Raw genomic sequence first — 22,818 nt, 5'->3', positions numbered from 1 at the left:
ATGTCACTAATTTGATCTTCAAGATGTATTGCATAGTTATCGAATCTTGAGCGACTCTCGATATACCAATGGTTGTTGATTCGATCGGGATATTTGGATGAAGGGACCGTACTGTACGCTAACCAAAATCTACTGGTTCTTGTAGGCACTATCAGTGATACCTAGGGAATCATGGGGCGATGTTGCTAGGCGCTTTACCATGATTCGTTGGGCAAGTCGGAAAGTGTTGTTCCGAGTCACAAGGAGTTGTGAGCCCACGGCTAGCTGTATCCCTGAACCATTGAGGGTCACACAGTGTAATGGAGTTTTAATCCCCGTTGAGATAGTTAAATTTAAAGAGTTAAATTTAATGAACTAAGGAGTTGGACTTCTTAAATAAGAGTAAGGGAGTAGGATTTCCTAAAATGACATAGGGATGGACATTTTTGGAAACCACTGAATTCGGATTCAGGAAAATTTATTTTGACTTTAAAACGTGCAGAAATGGTTTCTGTGCACATTGGTGAAATCGTTTCATCAATCGGAGTCACGATGAATTTTATATTAATTTCTGAACGAGCGGGCTTTGCTTGTCGGGCCCCAGCTTATGACTAATGGGCCCTAAGGTGTTAGTGGCCTGCATTATAAATAAGTTATTTCAGTACAGAAATTACACACAACAGGTCATTATTTTGAGAGAGAAAAATCGAAACCCTAGCCTCTCCTCTAGAATAATCGGCCGAACCCCTGCCTTGCTCTGCCCGAGAAAATTCCGGTCTGTGATTTTGAATCGCAGTAAGGAATAACGAATCAAATTCGTGTATTCTCTTCGCAGAAAACTTCTGATAGATTTTCTAGTGCAATCTATCAGAGGGATTAAACCTCTGTTCGTGGACCTGATTGAAGGCGTTCATCGGTTCCAGGGAGAGACAACAAGAGCAGAATTGTTCTGTTGGTGTCCATTAATCTCGTTGCGAGATTTGAGGTAAAATTTATTTAATTGTTATTTAAATTTTACACACACATGTAATTCAATCGATGAACGGTTGATACCCATACCATGGAAACGTTCCATGATAAAATTTTTAAACTTCCGCTGCACCGGGTATCAATCGTAATTGGTCTGGGAACTCGCCAGTTTTCCAACAGTGGTATCAGAGCCAGGTTGCTCAGATCAATCGATTGAATTAATCAATTGTACAAAATTTTTGAGTCTCGGTTTTTGAAACAAAATAAATATTTTTAATAAAAATTTTTATTTTCCGGGGGCGAAACCCGGGCAGCGATTGGATCGCTGCCCGGAAGGGGCAGCGATGGTCGCTGCCCCCAGGGGCGGCGCACGGCGCCGCCCAGGGCGGCGACCGTCGCCGCCCAGGGCGGCGCACGGCGCAGCCCAGGGCAGCGCTGTGCGCTGCCCAGCGCAGCGCTGGGCGCTGCGCAGGGCAGCGCTCGGCGCCGCCCAGGGCGGCGCACAGCGCCGCCCAGCGGCGGCGCCAGGCGCCGCCAGGGCAGCAAGCGTTGCTGCCCTAAGGGGGCAGCCGGGCTGCCCCGGCCCGCGCCCCGGGTGCGGGCCAACCCGGGAGTGTCCCGGGTGGCCCGCGGGAAAAATTAATATTTTATTAAAAATTAATTTTAATATGTTAAAATTTTATTTTTGGTCCGGTCAAAAATTGTTTTTGATTGGTTCACGAGATTTCGGATCGAATTGTTCGAGTCCGTAAATTTTAAAATTGATTTTGGATAAATTTGAATTTTTGGAAAATTTTAATATTTTATCCGTAAATTGAATTTTGAAATCAATTATTTTGGTACAATTGATGATAAGATATGATCTTATGATATATTGAGTAAAATATGATTTTATTTGTAAAATTGGATTTTATAGATAAAATATGATTTTATTTGATATGGAGATAAAATATGATTTTATATGTGAAATGTGATTTTATATATAAAATATGATTTTATCTTGTTTAAATTTGAATTGCCACAGCATGTTATCCAATAAATTAATTTTGAATTAAATGTTATTGGATAAGGATGATCGATTGCCATGACCAATTTTGTAGGTGTATGTTAGGAATTTACATTTTGTCTTTATTGTTGTTGGTTTTATTAATGGGCCTGGTTTATGGCCCGATATGAATGTCATATGTAATAAAAGTGGGCTTGGTTTATAGCCCGTTCCCACCCCCTAAAAATGTATCCCCTACTTGTCATTGTTATTTATTGTAAATACATTAGATTTAGTGGGAGATCAAGATTTGAAGATGGTGGGCCCAGCAGACAATGAAGACTGAAGAAATGTAAATTGGAAGCATATGTAATAGGATTGCATTTGCATACTGCATATTACCTAGGATTGGACTAAGACCCGTGATTGGCAACCACGGGTCAATTAGAAATGGAATCGATCATCCTATATAATATGTGATATTATGATTGTATGCATGTTTAGACATAAATTGCGTGAATCCGGCAATGCATGCAATAAATTAAATATGATGAGACAAATATTTTTATAAATGAAATCCCTCATTTTAAATATGATTTAAAATTTATATCAAGATAAATAAAGGAAATTTAAATATTGTTTAAATGTTCCTACCTTCCATCAACGGTCAATGTATGTGATGCTACCCGCGGATACGGTCCGGCTCATATTATTGGGGGGGCCCGTCCGTCGGAAAGCTGTACATTGGATCGACAAATGTTGTAAGTTGGGTGGAACTCCCATGGGATCGGCTCATATTATTGGGGGATCCACATGGCGACCGTCCATCACAACTTAATATTGATGGGTCATCTTGACATGTCACTTTAAACGGCGTCATATTATTGGGCCCTTATTGGACATGAGGTAAACACATGGGGGTTGCTTTGGAAGCAATTGGGCTCTACCTTTTGAGAATTATGGTTGGCTGATATTATTCGGGACCATAAGTTTGTCAATTGGACTCCATGTTCTCACTAAGGAAAAAGTTTCCCGTTTTCACTAGAGGGTGGTGAAATCGTTAAAATAGTGGGAGTGAGATTCATAAAATTAAATTCGCCTATTTTATGTCTTAGTAAATTGTTAAACAATCATTGATATATGTCTGTTTTCCTTTTCAGTATTTCATACAATGAATTCGCGAAATCCTTTATTCTCGATCCTCGAACAAAACAAGCTGACTGGCGCCAACTATACGGAATGGTTCCGGAAGTTGAAGATTGTCTTAACTTCGGAGAAAATGCTCTACGTGTTAGAGAAAGCACCTCCGAAGGAAGCACCAGCTGACATAAGTTCGGAGGAATTGGCCAAGCTTGATGCATGGTGTGACCATGACATCAAGACCAAATGCTATATGCAAGCCTCGATGTCTGATGAACTCCAGAGGCGATTTGAGGACACGGTGAATGCTGCTGACATTCACACGCAACTCAAGGAACTTTTTGTGGCTCAGTCGAGGGCTGAAAGGTTCTCTACTGTTAAGGAGTTGATGACGTGCCGCATGCGTGAAGGGACTTCGGTCCGTGATCATGGGGTACGAGTGATTTGGCTCATACAGAAGTTAGCGACCCTTGATTTGGTGTTGGAGCATGAACTCAATGTGGACTTGCTGCTTCTATCTCTTCATTCTTCATTTGATGGATTCGTGATAAATTTTAATATGAACAAGATAGAGGCCACCCTTGAAGAGATGGTCAATATGCTCGTTACATATGAATCCACACTTAAGAAGGATAAGCCAGCTTTCTTGGTGGGCTCCTCATCTTCTGCTAAGAAGGGGCCAAGTATGAAGGGCAAGAAACGTTCTGCCCCACCCAAGAAAGTGGAACCCGAGAAGAAGCAAAAGACAAAGGCTTCAAACAATGGAAAATCCAAGGATGTTTGCCATTACTGCAAGAAGCCGGGTCATTGGAAGCGCAACTGCAAGGAGTATCTTGAGCAGTTGGGAACTGCAAAGGGTATGTTCTATATCGAAATAAACATGTCACTTAATACAACTTCTTGGGTATTGGATACCGGATGTGGATCTCACATTTGCAATGATTTGCAGGTGATGACAAGAAGTCGCAGGCTTAGAATGGGTGAGACCCAGCTGAGGCTCGGGAATGGTTCCAGAGTTGAAGCTACGGCCATTGGAGATGTTTGTTTGATTTTGCAGAATGGTTTTAAATTATTGTTGAGAGATGTTTTATTTGTGCCAGATTTAATTAAAAACATTATTTCTATTTCTATGCTTGATAGAGATGGTTATTCTTGTAATTTTGTGAATGGGATTTGCAATATTTACAAGAATGAATGTTTAATTGGAAATGGACAACTTGAAAACGATCTATACAATTTAAAACTAAAAGACGTTCCAGTAAATTGTATTGACAAACCGGCGACAACAAACAAAAGGAAAATCGATAGTCAAAACCCGGCAAACCTTTGGCACGCTAGACTAGGTCATATTTCCTCAAGGAGGATGAACAAGCTAGTGGGAGAGGGCATGTTTGATATGTCTGATATTAACTCTCTACCTACTTGTGAATCCTGCCTAAAAGGGAAAATGACTAAATCTCCTTTTAAGGGGAAGCCTGAGCGTAGTCAAAATCTGTTGGATTTGATCCATACAGATGTTTGTGGTCCATTTAGAGTAGGGACTCAACATGGCCACACCTACTTCATTACCTTTACTGATGATTATTCTAGGTATGGGTATTTATATTTAATGAAATATAAGTCTGAAGCATTTGAAAAGTTCAAAGAATTCAAGGCTGAAGTAGAAAACAAGCTAGGTAAAAGTATTAAAGCACTTCGATCGGATCGAGGTGGAGAATACTTGAGTACCGAGTTTTTGGACTATCTAAAAGAGAATGGGATTCTCTCTCAGTGGACTCCTCCTATGACACCACAGCTTAATGGTGTATCGGAGCGTCGTAATCGAACTTTGTTGGACATGGTTCGATCTATGATGAGCTTCACTGAGCTTCCACCTTCGTTTTGGGGCTATGCGCTTGAAACGGCGGTATTGTTGTTGAACAACGTCCACACTAAAGCAGTGGACAAAACACCATACGAGTTATGGAATGGCAAAGCTCCTAAGTATTCGTACTTGAGGATTTTGGGATGTCCTGCTTACGTGAAGCGGACAGTGGGAGATAAGTTGGATAGTCGATCCAGCTTGTGTTATTTTGTGGGGTATCCGAAGAATTCAATCGGATATTATTTCTATTATCCTGCTGAAACAAAGGTATTTGTTTCACGGAATGCCACCTTCTTGGAGAAGGAGTTCTTATTGGATAAGAAAGGCGAGATGATGGAACTCGAAGAAGTTCGAGAAGAACCCGAAATACAAAATAACGATCCCACACCTCAGGAACCATTGCTGAACACGCCTGCACCTAGAAGATCCGAGAGGACTTCTAGACCTCCAGTTCGATATGGTCTTCTTCTTGAAGAGGGTCAAGATGAACCCAACATTGGATGTGATCCAAGAAGCTTCAAGGAAGCAATTTCTGATGCGGATTCGAATTTATGGCTTGAAGCTATGCAGTCAGAATTGGATTCGATGCATACAAACCAAGTTTGGTCTTTAGTAGATCCTCCCGATGGAATTGTTCCGATAGGGTGTAAATGGATCTACAAAAGAAAGCTTGGGCCTGATGGTAAGGTATTGACCTACAAGGCGCGATTGGTGGCTAAAGGTTATACTCAAAGGCAAGGAGTTGACTATGACGAAAACCTTTTCACCAGTTGCAATGTTCAAGTCCATAAGAATCCTAATTGCCATAGCTGCATGGTATGACTATGAGATATGGCAAATGGATGTGAAGACTGCTTTTCTTAATGGAGACATTAAGGAGGAAATCTATATGAAGCAGCCTGAGGGGTTCACATCCATGGGAAGCGAGCATAAGGTATGCAAGCTTCAGAGATCAATTTATGGTCTAAAACAAGCATCAAGAAGTTGGAACCAGAAATTTGATGAAACAATAAAAGATTTTGGTTTCATCAAGAACCCGGAGGAACCTTGCGTGTACAAGAAAGTAGTTAAGGATGCGGTGACATTCTTAGTACTTTATGTTGATGACATCCTACTCATTGGGAATGATGTAGGGATGTTGCAGTCAACAAAGATATGGTTATCAGGTAGATTTTCGATGAAGGATTTGGGTGAGGCATCCTACATTCTTGGGATACAGATCTATAGGGATAGATCTAAGAGAATGATAGGACTCACTCAATCAACCTACATCGATACCATATTGAAACGGTTTTCAATGGATGGGTCCAAGAGAGGACATCTACCCATGTGTCATGGAGTTTCTCTATCCAAGTCTATGTGTCCCAAGACTGATGCAGAGATAGAGAATATGACACATGTACCATATGCGTCAGCTATAGGTAGTATCATGTATGGGATGATATCTACCAGACCGGATGTAGCATTTGCTCTGAGTGTCACGAGCAGATATCAGTCTAATCCTGGTCAGATGCATTGGAAAGCCGTGAAGGACATTCTTAAGTACTTGCGAAGGACTAAGAATATGTTCATGGTTTATGGAGGACGAGAACTCAAACTGGAAGGCTATACCGACTCTAGCTTCCAAAGTGATGTGGATGACTCGAAGTCAACCTCTGGATTTGTGTTCATGCTCAATGGCGGTGCTGTCTCTTGGAAGAGTTCCAAGCAGGACACCACAGCGGATTCCACCACTGAGGCTGAATACATTGCAGCATCAGCTGCTGCTAAAGAGGCCGTTTGGATGAGGAATTTCGTCCAAGAGTTGGGCGTCATTCCTGAATTTGTTGGTCCAGTCCCGGTGTACTGCGACAACACGGGTGCCGTTGCTCAAGCAAAGGAACCAAGGTCTCATCAAAGATCCAAACACGTACTGAGGAAATACCACATAATCCGGGAGATTGTGGAAAGAGGAGACATCAGTGTCGAACGAGTGGCCTCTGCAGACAATATCGCTGATCCACTTACTAAGCCTTTGCCAGGACCATTGTTTGACAAACATCGCGAAGCAATGGGTCTACGTAGTATGACTAGTTGGCTATAGGGCAAGTGGGAGATTGTAAGAGTGGGTGCCCAGTGAGCCAACTGTGTGGCTATGGGCTTTGTTGACTCTTTGTATAAACAATCTTTTGTTTAATATTATTTACACTTTTATGGCAATGACTTTATATTACTTCATATTGTTATATTGTGATATACTATTGTTGTTTTGATAAAGACCTTGAATATACTATAGTGTATGTAAGATGTGGTAGAACATGGAGATGTCTATCATGAAATACATCTTATAGTCACTGTATATTCTAAAAACCGTTCCTAGTCGATTGAGCCGTCCGATAATAAGGATAAGGATCGCTCGAGTTTGAGACTAGCATTTGCGATGCGGAGTACCACGTTTCATTGGTAGGGAACATGGAGATGTTCGAAGCATGCAAATGGATATTCATAGGATGAATAGTCGAACTACCCTATCCGGACTTTCCAAGTGGTTATCACTTATCGAGTGGATAAAGTCCGCGGTTTTGGTTGTACACCATTAGTCCTTACGACTTGAAACATCATGGAGACTCTATATGCTAGTACTGTGCTTTGACTCGTTTACCGACTCTGAGGGGGTCATCAGGTGTCGAGATTGGGTACAGTTACGACACATATAGGAGTCAATGCATTGTTGTCAAGGATTCACCACATACTTGCGAGTGTGGATATCCTATGCGATCTGAGGAGATATTAGTGTGACAAATCTCTGGCCAGAGTACTTGATGTGATTTAAGAAATGGTTTCTTAGTAGCACATGCGATGTCACTAATTTGATCTTCAAGATGTATTGCATAGTTATCGAATCTTGAGCGACTCTCGATATACCAATGGTTGTTGATTCGATCGGGATATTTGGATGAAGGGACCGTACTGTACGCTAACCAAAATCTACTGGTTCTTGTAGGCACTATCAGTGATACCTAGGGAATCATGGGGCGATGTTGCTAGGCGCTTTACCATGATTCGTTGGGCAAGTCGGAAAGTGTTGTTCCGAGTCACAAGGAGTTGTGAGCCCACGGCTAGCTGTATCCCTGAACCATTGAGGGTCACACAGTGTAATGGAGTTTTAATCCCCGTTGAGATAGTTAAATTTAAAGAGTTAAATTTAATGAACTAAGGAGTTGGACTTCTTAAATAAGAGTAAGGGAGTAGGATTTCCTAAAATGACATAGGGATGGACATTTTTGGAAACCACTGAATTCGGATTCAGGAAAATTTATTTTGACTTTAAAACGTGCAGAAATGGTTTCTGTGCACATTGGTGAAATCGTTTCATCAATCGGAGTCACGATGAATTTTATATTAATTTCTGAACGAGCGGGCTTTGCTTGTCGGGCCCCAGCTTATGACTAATGGGCCCTAAGGTGTTAGTGGCCTGCATTATAAATAAGTTATTTCAGTACAGAAATTACACACAACAGGTCATTATTTTGAGAGAGAAAAATCGAAACCCTAGCCTCTCCTCTAGAATAATCGGCCGAACCCCTGCCTTGCTCTGCCCGAGAAAATTCCGGTCTGTGATTTTGAATCGCAGTAAGGAATAACGAATCAAATTCGTGTATTCTCTTCGCAGAAAACTTCTGATAGATTTTCTAGTGCAATCTATCAGAGGGATTAAACCTCTGTTCGTGGACCTGATTGAAGGCGTTCATCGGTTCCAGGGAGAGACAACAAGAGCAGAATTGTTCTGTTGGTGTCCATTAATCTCGTTGCGAGATTTGAGGTAAAATTTATTTAATTGTTATTTAAATTTTACACACACATGTAATTCAATCGATGAACGGTTGATACCCATACCATGGAAACGTTCCATGATAAAATTTTTAAACTTCCGCTGCACCGGGTATCAATCGTAATTGGTCTGGGAACTCGCCAGTTTTCCAACATCCTTGGCTTTGTGGTTTATTTTCCCAAAGTTCCAACAGGTTCCTTTCCACTTCTTATTTTTCCCTTGCATTACATCTTTCCCAAACTTCTTCCTCTTCTTCATAGCGTTCGGCTCTACCAAGTTTGCCTTTGCTTCCATCGACATCTTACCAGCTTTGATCTCCGCTTTGCGATTGTCTTCCTCAATTTGCAGCCTGACGATCAAGTCCTCGAGCCCCATTTCCTTGCGTTTGTGCTTCAAATAATTCTTGAACTCCTTCCATAAGGGTGGCAGTTTTTCGATTAAGGCAGCCACTTGGAAGGACTCACTGATCATCATCCCTTCAGCCATTATATCATGGAGGATGATTTGGAACTCTTGCACTTGGCTAATCACCGTCTTGGCATCAACCATTTTGAATTCGAGAAACTTACCGACTACGAACTTCTTCGTGCCAGCATCCTCTGTCTTGTACTTCTTCTCTAAGGATTCCCACAGTTCCTTAGCAGTCTTGGTTGCAAAATATACACTATACAGCATATTGTCCAACCCATTCAGTATGTAGTTTCGGCACAAGAAGTCGCTGTGACACCATGCATCGAAAGCAGACCTTGTTTGTGTGTCAGCATCCGGTGCCGGAACAGCAACAACTTCCTTCAAACCTCGCAAGATGAAGTGTTGTGAGGTAAAACAACATCTTCTGCTGCCATGTCTTGAAGTCAGTACCAAAGAACTTTTCAGGTCTCTCGGCATGCGCATTAGAAGCAGCAGGGGTCGTGATAACAGGCGGCGACGTAACAGGGGGTGGTGGTGGGGGCGTAACAGAGGGCGGCGTGACTTTGGCAGAAGGATCAGTAGCCATCATATGAAATCTGTCTTAAACTTGTTATCAAAAGTATCACGAACAACCTCAGTATGCAATCAATGGCACAACAACAGCGAGCCGAGAGTTTAACTCTCTATCTTTAAGACATATTTGCCCCGCCTAGGTGTTTACGGGTTTAGCGCAAAATGTCTCCCAAGATAGAATGCTGACAACTTTGAGTAGTAACACTACAAACACAAAGAACTTCGAACACAAAGTGTTTTGAAGAAACTCTTTAATGAAGAGAAATGATAGAGATCAGAACCCTCTATGCAAGACAAGAGAAGAAAGAAATAAGTGAATTGGTGAGAATGAATGCAAGTGGGGCTGTCTATTTATAGACGTTGGACAGTTGCATGCGGACGGATGCATCAACTGGATGCACACTCAGCCGAGGAGACGCAATGGTTCAGCCTGAAGAGATGCACTGGTTCAGCCGAAATGACGCACTGGTTCGGACCAAAAGTCACGCCCGTTCAGACTGGATGGTTGCACTGATTCGGAAGCAAAATAAATATTTATTTGATTTTTGTCCAAAAAAGCTATATTATGTCAAAATCCAGCCCAGCCCATGCCCGTGTCCATGCCGAGCCGAGCCGGCCGGCCGGTCGGACGGCGGCGCGCATGCGTGTGGCTAATGGTTCGAACCTAGCCTAGACTAGGTCCGCTCCCCTTAACAAACATGGGTACCCCTTGGGGCCCCAACCCATTGTCTCAATTTAGGCTATATATTTAGACATATATTCCCACATTTTACCAATGTGAGACAATGAGCATTTATCTCACTCACCACCAATTTCCCAACATTTGTCCAAAAAATTTTTCCAACAAATTGATAATTTTCTTAAACGTCTTATACTTTAGTGTATGATATTCAACCAGTGTATGATATTCAATGGTTGAAATGGGGATTTGTCGTGACAACTCGAGGCTTTTGATGCCATGCCAGTGCTCGTGTTGTCCCATGTACAATTTTGATTAGGCGTTTTATGAAATCGTGGATCGAAATCTTGGTGCAAAAACAAAGATTCAATGTGTGCAAGTTTTTCTTAGGGAGAATGCATTGTATATAACTAATTGGATAATCTTATGCACTTATATAATACCAAATCTACTCTAATATATTTTTTATAATAATAAAATTACAGAAATTTATTTTATACTATAAATGATCAGACTACTTTAAGAAGAAAAAAAATTGAATTCCAAAGAAACTTTTCGACAGACTCGAAAACAAAATCGCATCTTTGCATGAGAGTACTCTTAGGTTTCGTTTGGTACATCGTATTATTAATCTATGTATAAATTATCTCGTTCAATCTCGCGTTATTTGTCAATCAAATCATTACGATTTTTACCTTGTTCGTCGTCCATAAAAGAACTAGCAAAAAAATGAGCGCACACATTGTTGTATGGATGAAAGGATGGAGGTAAGAGGTGATTTAAGGGTTGAAGCTTGTATAAGTTTCAACTGATCGATCATGTTATGTTCTCTCCTCTTATCGTCTTGTATGGATGATTTCCGGTACGTTTTTCGAAACTTTTGCTTCTAAAAAAAGAATAATGGAAACCCAATTTGGGATTGATATTGATTATATATCATTGCTGGAATTTGTGCTTGGTTTTGTGTGAATGAGATTATATGTTCGTTGATCCCATGATTTGTACGTTCGAAAGAATTGACTTAGATATCTCGGCACTTTAATTATTTTCCTACCACATGAAGTAGCTAATTTTCAAGTAATTTAAAGAGAATTTTCAATGGCTTGGGAAAACTTAATTTCAACTTTTCAAGAAATAACATAAGAAATCTGTAGAATTTCTTGTTCTATATCTCTCAAACCAGTTGTGGATGACTGGATTCACATCTTGTTTAAGTTTTGGTGTTAGACTAGGCACTTATATATTGACTGTAGTCAATGTTCAGTCAATATAGCATAATCATGTTGCATACATGCAAGATTTGTTGAAAAAATTGAATGAAAAAGGGTTGAAAATGGAGTTGAAAACGTTGAAGGAAAAAAAATAAAATTTGTGCTCGAGCGCAAGTTTCTGCGCTCGAGCGCGCCTGACAAATGGCCGGCAGTGGCCAAGAGAAACTCTGCGCACTCGAACGCAAGTTTCCAGGCTCGAGCGCGCCTGGAAAGTGGCCAGTGAAAGAGTGGGTGCCCGGTTAGCCAACTTGTGGCTAAAGGGCTTTTATGACTCTATGTATAAACAATCTTTGTTTAATATAATTTATATTCATTAATGGCATTTTCTTTATCTTTCTTCATATTGTTATATTGTGATATACTATTGCTGTTTTGATAAAGACCTTGAATATACTATAGTGTAAGTAAGATGAGATAGTGAATAAAGAGAGATCACTATTATGAAACACATCTTATAGTCACTGTATATTCTAAACAGTTCCTAGTCAATTGAGCCATCCGAAAATAAGGATAAGGATCGCTCAAGATTGAGACTAGCATTTGTGATGCCAAGTACCACGTTTCATTGGTAATGAACATGGAGATGTTCAAAGCATGCAAATGGATATTCATATGATGAATGATCGAACTACCCTATTCGGACTTTTCAAGTGGTTATCACTTATCGAGTGGATAAAGTCCGCGGTTTTGGTTGTACACCATTAGTCCTTACTACTTGAAACATCATTGAGACTCTATATGCTAGTACTGTACTTTGACTCATTTACTGACTCTATTGGGGTCATCAGGTGTCGGGATTGGGTACAGTTACGACACATATAGGAGTCGATGCTTTGTTGTCAAGGATTCACCACATACTTGCGAGTGTGGATATCCTATGCGATCTGAGGAGATATTAGTGTGACAAATCTCTGGCCAGAGTACTCGATGTGATTTAGGTTACTTGGTTTCCTAGTAGCACATGTGATGTTACTATTTGATCTTCAAGATGCATTGCATAGTTATCGAATCTCGAACAACTCTCAATGTACCAATGGTTGTTGATTCGATCGGGATATATGGATGAAGGGACCGTACTGTACGCTAACCAAAATCTACTGGTTCTTGCAGGCACTATCAGTAATACCTAGGGAATCATGGGGCGATGTTGCTAGGCGCTCTTACCATGATTCGATGGGTAAGTCGGAAATTGTTGTTCCGAGTCACAAGGAGTTGTGAGCCCACGGCTAGCTGTATTCCTGAACCATTGAGGGTTACACAAGTAATGGATTACTAAAACCCCGTAGAGATAGTTAAATTTAAAGAGTTAAATTTAATGAAAGAGAAGTTGGACTTCTTAACTAAAGGGAGTGAGATTTCCTAAAATGACATAGGGATGGACATTTTTGGAAATCACTGAATTCGGATTCAGAAAAATTATCTTGACTCTAAAAGATGCAAAAATGGTTTCTGTGCACATTGGTGAATTCAGTTTATCAATCGGAGTCACGATGAATTTTATATTAATTTCTAGAACAACGGTCTTGCCTTGTTGGGCTTAAGTTATGGATTGTGGGCTTTAAGGAGTTAGAGTCCTAATGCAATTATAACTTAATCTAGTCTAGAAATTATCTATAAATATATGTACTATGTTCGAAAATTATACAAGCTTTCAGTCTAGCAATTTTCGAAAATCAGTCTATATTATTCAAGAGGTTTTTCGAAAATTCCTCTGTCCCTTTTGAGAAAATTCGGACTGTGATTTTTATGAAAAATTACAATTCAAATTAACAGATCAAATCTGTTTATTCTCTATGTAAAACTTCTGATTGATTTCTAGTGCAGTCAATCAGAGGGTTTCTGTTTTTCGTTCGTGGACCTAATTCCGGTGATTGATCGTGACGCCATCGGTTCCCGGGATTTACAAGAAGAGCAGATTAAGTTCTGTTGGTGTCCATAATCTCGCTTCGAGATTTTAAGGTAAAATATTTAATTGTGATTATTTGTTTTACTTACACATATTTAATCGTAAAAGTTTTGATACCCTTGATATGGAATCGTTCCATATAACAAAATAAAATTTTAAAATTCCGCTGCACCGGGTATTAATTCTTGATTGATCTGAACACGTTATCCAACAGCCAGGCAGTGGACAAGCGAAACTCCGCGCGCTCGAGCGTGCCGTCTGACGCTTCCGAAAAGGTATAACATTTTTGGGCCTTTTTTCGCTTTGAGTTGCATCTTTCGAAAAAAGGATACATTCCTCGGACCCAAACTTGTGGTTGTATATATATAACAATCCTCTATCTGATGAAAAAAACACACAACATACGTAACAAAAATCATCAGAAACATTCAACGTACATATTTCTGCATTCTTTTCTTCTCTTCTTCACTTGAAAAATTCTGCATATCAGAGTTCGCCGAGATCAAGTATTTGTTGTACTGCTATTAATTGATACAAGTCGTTGTATCTTAGAGAAAATTGCCTACACCCTTGAAGCACTTGGATACGGGGCAATTTCATCTTGCAAAGAAAGAGTATAATCTTGCATTAACAGTCCATATCATTCTCAAATTCAGAAGAGTTGATATCGTTCATAACAATCGCAAGACAAAATCTGAGCTATTTTGTTTTGAAAGATGTCAACCGTGTCATTCACTCCGCTGGCTACTGCACCTGCACATGGTGAAAAACCACTGAAATTTTCTTGTGCCAACTTCAAATGTTGGCAGCAAAAGATGCTCTTTTATTTGACAACACTAAGACTGTCAAAATTTCTCAAGGAGGAACCCCCTGTCGTCACTGAAGGCGACTCGATACACAACGAAAGATTGCAGCTGATGCTTGGAATCACAACGTCTTTCTCTGTAGGAATTACATATTGAATGGACTAGATGACACACTATAATGTGCCTATAGTTCTGTCAAGACTGCCAAAGAATTGTGGGATTCTTTGGAAAAGAAATACAAGACAGAGGACGCAGGCGTCAAAAAGTTCGTTGTTGGAAAGTTCATTGACTTCAAAATGATTGACACAAAAATGATTATGAGCCAAGTATAAGAAATTCAAATTATTCTACATTGAAAGAAACATTGTGTACAGTTTGTTAAATAAACGGGTAGTGTTGTGCGTGGTGTTACAACACCAGAGACAACACAGTGCAACGAAAGTAAAAGCGTAAAGTAAATAACACAAGTAAATAATTTTGCACGAGTAAAGAATACTCGTGCGGGTGTCTTAGGGCTAAATATCGCTAGAAAAGTGTATAACTGTCTTTACAAAATAATACTAGCGATTTTAGAAAAAAATCATTAAATCCTAAATTTTTCACAAAGTTAGAAATCAATCTTGCATCCTAAATAATCAGAGTAAAACAAATTAGATGCGACTCCCGTAAGCCTAAATTGAAGAAACGAAAAATATCTTCGAACAACACTATGCACTAAGTGTTGTTTCCAATTTCTTCAAGATCAACGGCAACACGAAAACAGTAGTAACGAAGACTACAAAATACGGCTTCAGCAACCTTCAGCTTCTCAAACAGAATTTTTCAAAAGATGTTCTGTGAACGTACATCTGAAGCTCTACCTTTCTTGTGCGTGGAAATCATCTTACATAGACTTGAATCCAAAGCTTGTTGATTTTCTTAGATAGAGTCTTGCATGAATAATGAAACAATTATAAGTAGGGATAAAACTCTATTTTTCATATCAAATTATATCTTGATAATATTACATAAGAATATATTTATAATATTCCTTATCAAGATATATTTTGATCAAGACAAATATTTATCCTATAAATTTCGAATAACCATAGAATATTTACAATATTTTCTATCTTGTCTAGAAAACAAAATCGAATAATAATCAATTTAGCCAAGGTTGAAAATTTCAAAGAATTAAAATTTCTTTCATGCATGACTTGTTATCCGATGGAATGGAGGTCAATGAATCCTTCCAAGCTGCATCCATTATTGAAAATCTACCGCCGTAGTGAAAGACTTCAAAAACTATCTGAAGCACAAATGCAAAGAGGTAAAACTCGAAGAACTCATTGCGAGCCTTCGAATTGAGGAAGACAATCGCAAAACAGAATCCATACCATACAAGAAGAAATTAAAAAGTGAAGCGAAAGCTAATCTAGCAGAAACAAGCCACACCCATAAAGCGCCCAAACTTTGGAAAAAAAAAAACAAGGGAAGACAAAGAAATTCCAAGGAAATTGCTACAATTGTGGTAAACCGAATCACATGGCAAGAGATTGCCGACTTCCCAAGAGACAACAAAAATCAGAAACCAAGGCAAGCCAACATAGTAAAGGAAAGGTATGTACCTTTAGATATTTCTGATATTGATCTAAGTACTGTAATCTTTTAGGCCAACTTGGTGAACAAGCCAAGAAAGTCGTGGATCATTAGTGTAAGGCCCGAGATTATTTGATTTAATCCGAGATTATTTAATTTTAATCCAAAAATATTTAATTTTAGAATTTTTAGAGTTTATATTTAAATTCTAATATTTTTAAATTATTTGGGATTGAAATTGAATTAAAATAAGGGCCGAGGACCGAATTGCAAATACTGAAGAATTGAGAGACTAAAATGCAATTTGGCTTAAATAAATCTGATTTACTTGCTTAGTCATCCTCCATATACGTTTATAGGCAGATATTACACTCAGAATTTCAGAGCAAACATCGAGAACTCATTTTCCTCTTTGAATTTGATTTTCAATCCTCCGTAACTTTTGATCCGATTGTCCGAATTGAATTCTGAAAATAGCGTTGTGATCCTCAAAATGAGGGCTTCGATTTCGTGTAAGTATCTCCATGATTCAATCTGTTTTGAGATGTTGTATGTTTAAGAAATCAGTTTATGAGCATAAATATGTGTTCTTGAGATTTCATATCTCGTATGTGCGAAATCGAATCAAAGAACGGATATTGGTTGTATGTGATATGATTTCCACCGTGTATGTAGAACTATATAGCCTTTGATATGCTGGTTTATGCTGTTAATATGCTGATATATGTGGTGTATGATTGTTGGCTCGAAGTCGGTATCATCTCGGTTATCGATTTTCAATCGCTACGCCGTCGGTTTATGATTTGAGGCTGTTTCGGTGTCCTATGATTGAGCTGAGGATCTCTTAACTGCATAACTGATGTTTTGTGGTTATAATCATTATATTTCAGATTAGTAAGAGCTTGATCAACTCGTGAAGTCCGCCTTTAAATCAAGGAAGAATTGCTTGAGGTTTGAAGTCATTTTGCTTGAAGATCTAATGATGATTTTGAACCGATTTTGGAATGATAGAATGAAATGAAGTTTGATATGAATGTTTTGATGTTATATTTCAGATTTGAAGTGTTCAAAACCAACAAAATAAGAAGGTATAAGACGACATCGCAAGTCAGGGATTTGTAACTCGAGAATGAAGCTTCTTGAGTTTTCCCGCCAAAAGCACATACTTGTTTATTGTTTTGATTACGTTATGATGTTGTCGATCCATCCCAGGTAGTAGATCTTTATTTGATAAGATATGATATGAGATATGAATTGATTCTTATGCCAAGGTCAAATGGACCTTATTTTCGATTCTGATGAGACAACTATATATGGATATTCATGTCAAGATCGTATACGAATCTTGATGGCAAAGAGTGTGATAGGAATCAATTATTTATATATATGCGTTTACTCTATTCTCGAGTTGAAATGTTTAGAGTCGATATGCTTTTATTTAACGCATGTATATGTTGTTTATACTGAGAATTGTATTCTCACCGGACATTTCCTGCTGTTGTCTTATTTTGTATGTGTGCATGACAACAGATGGGGCAAGAGCTGGCCAAAGTCACCGAGGGTAGCTCATGAGAGAGTATATATATGTGGACTCGGGTTGTGTAGCTGATTTGATGAACTTAGAAGACTAGCAAGCAAGTTGGAAAATACTTATGAATGTTGTTCTTGAGACGTTGTTGAACACTTGTATAAGTTTATGGTTTTTGTGAGATTCCAAACCTATAGCTTGATGTATCAACTTCTTGTAATCATGTTTAGATCTTGTTCTATGTATGTCTACATGTTTTAGTACTTCAATATGATGGATTGGAGTGATTGGAAGGATCATATTTTGTTGCTGAAAAACAGAGCAAAGGACTGCCTAGAGCTGAGCTCGGTCTGCTCTTTTTGGCAGACCGAGCGCAGCCCCTGAATTCCCACCCAAAGGTTGGGTTAAGAAGGGGCGCTCGATCGGCTATATTTGACCGACCGAGCGTACCCATGGATTTTTTTAAAAAAAAACTTTGTTTGATCTTCTTCCTTCCTTGTTTAATTAATGATGTTTAATTACTATTTGCCCTAAGAATGAGATTAGCAACCCGAGGCCCCACAACAGGTGGTATTAGAGCCTTAAGTTTCTCGGACTGATAATAGATGAGCGGGGTAGATCGAGTCCTTTTGATTGATTTATCTACTGATTGCATGCTCGCATGGCATATGTTTTACTGTTTTCATATTTTATTATCGCATGAGTATGTGATTAAATGGTAAGAGTATGCCGTACAGTTTGCAGAATTACATGCTAGTTGAAAACCTAAACTGAATAACAACATGTATTGAATGAGTATGAATTAGAACTCGATCTCTTGAAGATGCATGAAAGAGCTTATCAGAGGAGGGACTGAGACAGAATTGTGTATATGATATATCGTGAATTGTGCACTAATCTGTTTGATTATGAGATATGCCTCCCCATCAAGTACCGACCACTAGGCAGACATTGGCCATGAATCAACCAGAGCAGACTAATGCTGCACAGACAGTGCCACAGGTACCAGTGACAGCACCTGAACTAGGACAGGGTAGTACGTATGTTGATACGATGAGTGGTGATGCAAATCCTATGGAAAAAGCGCTGAAACGATTTCAGTCCTTCAATCTGCCAAAACTACAAGGTACTGAGAACTCCGTTGATTGTGAGAATTGGCTGGAGGATATCGAGCAGTTATTTGAATCCCTCGACTATACAGATGATCGTCGTGTGCGACTGGTGATTCATCAACTACATGGCCTTACCAAAAGTTGGTGGATAGCGACAAAGAGAGCGTTTGAAAATCAAGGTACTGTTATTACTTGGTTTGTATTTCGAACTGCTTTCTATCAATGGTTCTTTCCTGTTTCATATCAAAAAGACAAAGGAGCAGAGTTTGAAAGTTTGCAACAGGGACAGTTAAATATCGAAGAATATGTTGCAAAGTTCACTAGCCTATTGAAGTTTTCTCCACATATTGCTGCCAGTGATGAAGCTCAAGCCGATCAATTTATAAATGGCTTGAATCCAGATGTCTTCACTCTTGTAAATACTAGACGACCAAATACATTTGCCGATGCTCTGAATCGTGCAAAAGGAGCTGAAACAGGTATATTGAGGCAACGAGGAGCACAGTTTGTGCCACAACCAGTGAGACAACCGCAAGAGCAGCCACAAATTCCACCACCACCTCGATTTGATGCTGGAGGTAGCGGTAGTGGTAAGAAAAATTTCTTTAAAGGAAAAGGGAAACAGTTTAAACCTCCAAGTGGTAGCTCTTCTAGTTCGAGTGGATCTAGACAGTCTAAAGCTGGACAGAAATCTGATGTGTACTGTACCAAATGTGGGGGTCACCATACCAATGAACAGTGCAGAAGAGTATTTGAAAGCTGTCATATTTGCAACCAAACCGGTCATTTTGCGAGAGTGTGCCCACAGTGAGGTTCTGGAAGTGCACAAGGGTACTGAATCATCTAGATCAGTAGCACAGACTGAGAGACAAGGATCTTCTATGCATTCGTTTCAACCACAACCAGCATCACAGAGTAGAGGAGGAGGAGGAGGTCAGACAGTGAGTCAACCTTCGAGACAGCAAGCTAGAATGTTTGCATTGAATGAGGAACAAGCACATACATCACATGATGATGTGATAGCAAGTAATTGTTCTCTTTGCGGTTATCCTGCTTATGTGCTAATTGATACATGAGCTTATCATACCTTTATTTATGAACAATTTGTGTTATTACATTCATTACATGTCGAGTCATTATCTGCTATTGTATCTATTTCCTCACCCTTGGGAAAATGTATAGTATCCATGAAGGCAGTTAGAAACTGTTCATTGAACTATGACGGTAATAAGGTTGAATTAGACTGTATTGTTCTTGGTTTATCCGACTTTGATTGTATTATCGGTATAGACATGTTAACCAAGTACATGGCTACAGTTGATTGTGTTCAAAAGGTTGTACAGTTCAGACCTGAAATGGCTGATGAATGAAGATTTTATGGTAAGGGTTCGAAAGCTCGTATTCCTTTGATATCTGTTCTATCCATGACACGTTTACTGCAGAAAAGAGCAGAGGGTTTTCTTGTATATGCTATAGATGTGACGAAAACTAGCCCGAAATTGACTGATTTGCCAGTGGTTAGTGAGTTTGCTGATGTCTTTCCTGACGAGATTCCAGGATTGCCACCATATCGAGAGATAGACTTTAGCATTGAACTGATGCCAGGTACGCAACCTATTTTGAAATCTCCCTATCGAATGACACCATTTGAACTGAAAGAGTTGAAAAAACAGTTGGAGGATCTATTAGCTAAGGGGTACATTAGACCGAGTGTCTCTCCTTGGGGTGCACCGGTACTTTTTGTACGAAAGAAGGGCAGAACAATGAGATTGTGCATCGACTACCGACAACTGAACAAAGCAACGGTAAATAATTGTTATCCTTTGCCTCAAATTGATGATTTGTTTGATCAGTTACAGGGTTCGTCGGTATATTCGAAGATTGATTTGAGGTCCGACTACCATCAATTGAGAGTCAGAGATGAAGATGTATCGAAAACTGCTTTTCAAACGAGGTATGGTCACTTTGAGTTCATTGTTATGCCGTTTGGTTTGACGAATGCTCCAGCGGTGTTTATAGGTCTTATGAATCGTGTATTTCAGAAATATCTGGATGATTTCGTTATCACATTTATTGATGATATTTTGATCTATTCAAGGAATTTATGTGATCATGCTGACCACTTGAGAACAGTTTTGAAAACATTGAGAGAGGAAAAACTGTATGCTAAGCTATCCAAATGTGAGTTTTGGTTGAAACAGGTGGTATTTCTTGGTCATAATATATCTGAAGACGGTATTTCTGTTGATCCGAGTAAAGTTGAAGCAGTGATCAGGTGGTCTAGACCGACGTCTGTACCGGAAATTCAAAGTTTTATGGGCTTAGCAGGCTATTACCGTCGATTTATCAAAGACTTCTCGTCTATTGCGAAGCCTATTACTCAGCTTACATAGAAGAATGCACCGTTTGTTTGGTCTGAAGCTTGTGAAGTCAGTTTTCTTGAGCTGAAGAAAAGATTGACTACAACACCAGTCTTGACAATCCCTTCAGGTACTGATGATTTTGTTGTGTATTGTGATGCTTCTCATCAAGGTTTTGGTTGTATTCTGATGCAGAAAGGACATGTTGTTGCTTATGCTTCTTGACAACTGAAACCACATGAAATCAGTTATCCAATTCATGATCTTGAATTGGCAGCTATCGTCTTTGCATTGAAGATCTGATGACATTATCTGTATGGTGAGAAATTCGAAATATTTTCTGATCATAAGAGTTTAAAGTATTTGTTTTCCCAATCTGAGCTGAACATGAGACAAAGAAGATGGCTTGACTTATTGAAGGATTTCGATTGTGAAATCAAATATTATCCAGGGAAATAAAATGTAGCAGCAGATGCCCTAAGTAGGAAGATATGTGATTTATCCTTGTCTACTATAGGTGTATCTAATTTGATTGAAGATTGTTGTATTTCTGGATATATATTTGAGACAGAAAGGAGACCGATGAGAGTTTGTGCTATCAGTGTTGAGCCTGAATTATTGATTCGAATCAAAGATGCATAGAAATCAAACTTAAGCGTTCAGAAGTCGATTGAAATGATTAAATCAGGACATCAATATGAATATCAGGTTAGTACCAATTATGCTTTATATGTGAATAACCGAGTTGTCGTTCCCGATATTTCATATTTGAGACTGAATTTCTTGAAAGAAGCTCATTGTAGTCGATTCAGTGTTCTTCCTGGAGGAAGGAAAATGTACAACGATTTGAAGAATCAGTACTGGTGGAAACAAATGAAGTCTGATGTGACTGAATTTGTATCTAAATGTTTGAACTGCCAACAGGTGAAGACTGAGAGAAAGAAGCATGGAGGTCTATTGCAGAGTTTATCTGTTCCTGAATGGAAATGGGACAACATTTCCATGGATTTTGTGACGAAATTTCCACGATCATCCAGAGGATGTGATGCTATTTGGGTGATTATTGACAGATTAAAAAAATCTACATGTTTTATTCCATATCGAATGACTTATCGTCATGATCAGATGACAGATTTATATGTTCGAGAAGTGGTAAGATTACACGGTGTGCCAAAGTCGATTGTATTTGATCGAGATCCGAGATTCACTTCACACTTTTGGCATAGCCTACAGCAAGCTCTAGGTACTCGTTTACATTTGAGTACTGCTTATCATCCTCAAACCGACGGACAATTTGAACAAACTATTCAGACTCTTGAGGATATGCTTAGAGCTGTAGTACTAGATTTTGGTGTTTCATGGCAAGATTCATTACCATTGGTGGAGTTCTCTTACAACAACAGTTATCAAAAAAGTATTGAGATGGCTCCATTCGAAGCACTGTATGGAAAGAAGTGTCGATCACCATTATATTGGGATGATGTATCAGAGGTACCTGAATTGGGACCAGATATGATCAGACAGATGACTGAGAAGGTAAAGTTGATTCAGCAGAAAATGAGAACAACGCAACATATACAGGCTAGATATGCAAATATCAGACGTCGACCATTATCTTTTGATCAGGAAGACAGAGTATTCTTGAAGATTTCTCCGTTCAGGGGTACTGTTCGATTTGGTAAGAGAGGTAAGTTATCTCCACGATTTATTGGGTCCTATGAGATACTCGAAAAGATAGGCAATCTTGCTTATCGACTCGTATTACCTCCGTATCTATCTGGAATACATGATGTATTTCATGTATCGATGCTACGGAAATATCTTTCTGATGCCTCTCATGTTATCC

This window comes from Henckelia pumila, chromosome 4 (assembly GCF_033568475.1).
Source record: "Henckelia pumila isolate YLH828 chromosome 4, ASM3356847v2, whole genome shotgun sequence".
Classification (NCBI taxonomy): Eukaryota; Viridiplantae; Streptophyta; class Magnoliopsida; order Lamiales; family Gesneriaceae; genus Henckelia; species Henckelia pumila.
Note: the sequence above shows the minus strand (reverse complement) of the source record.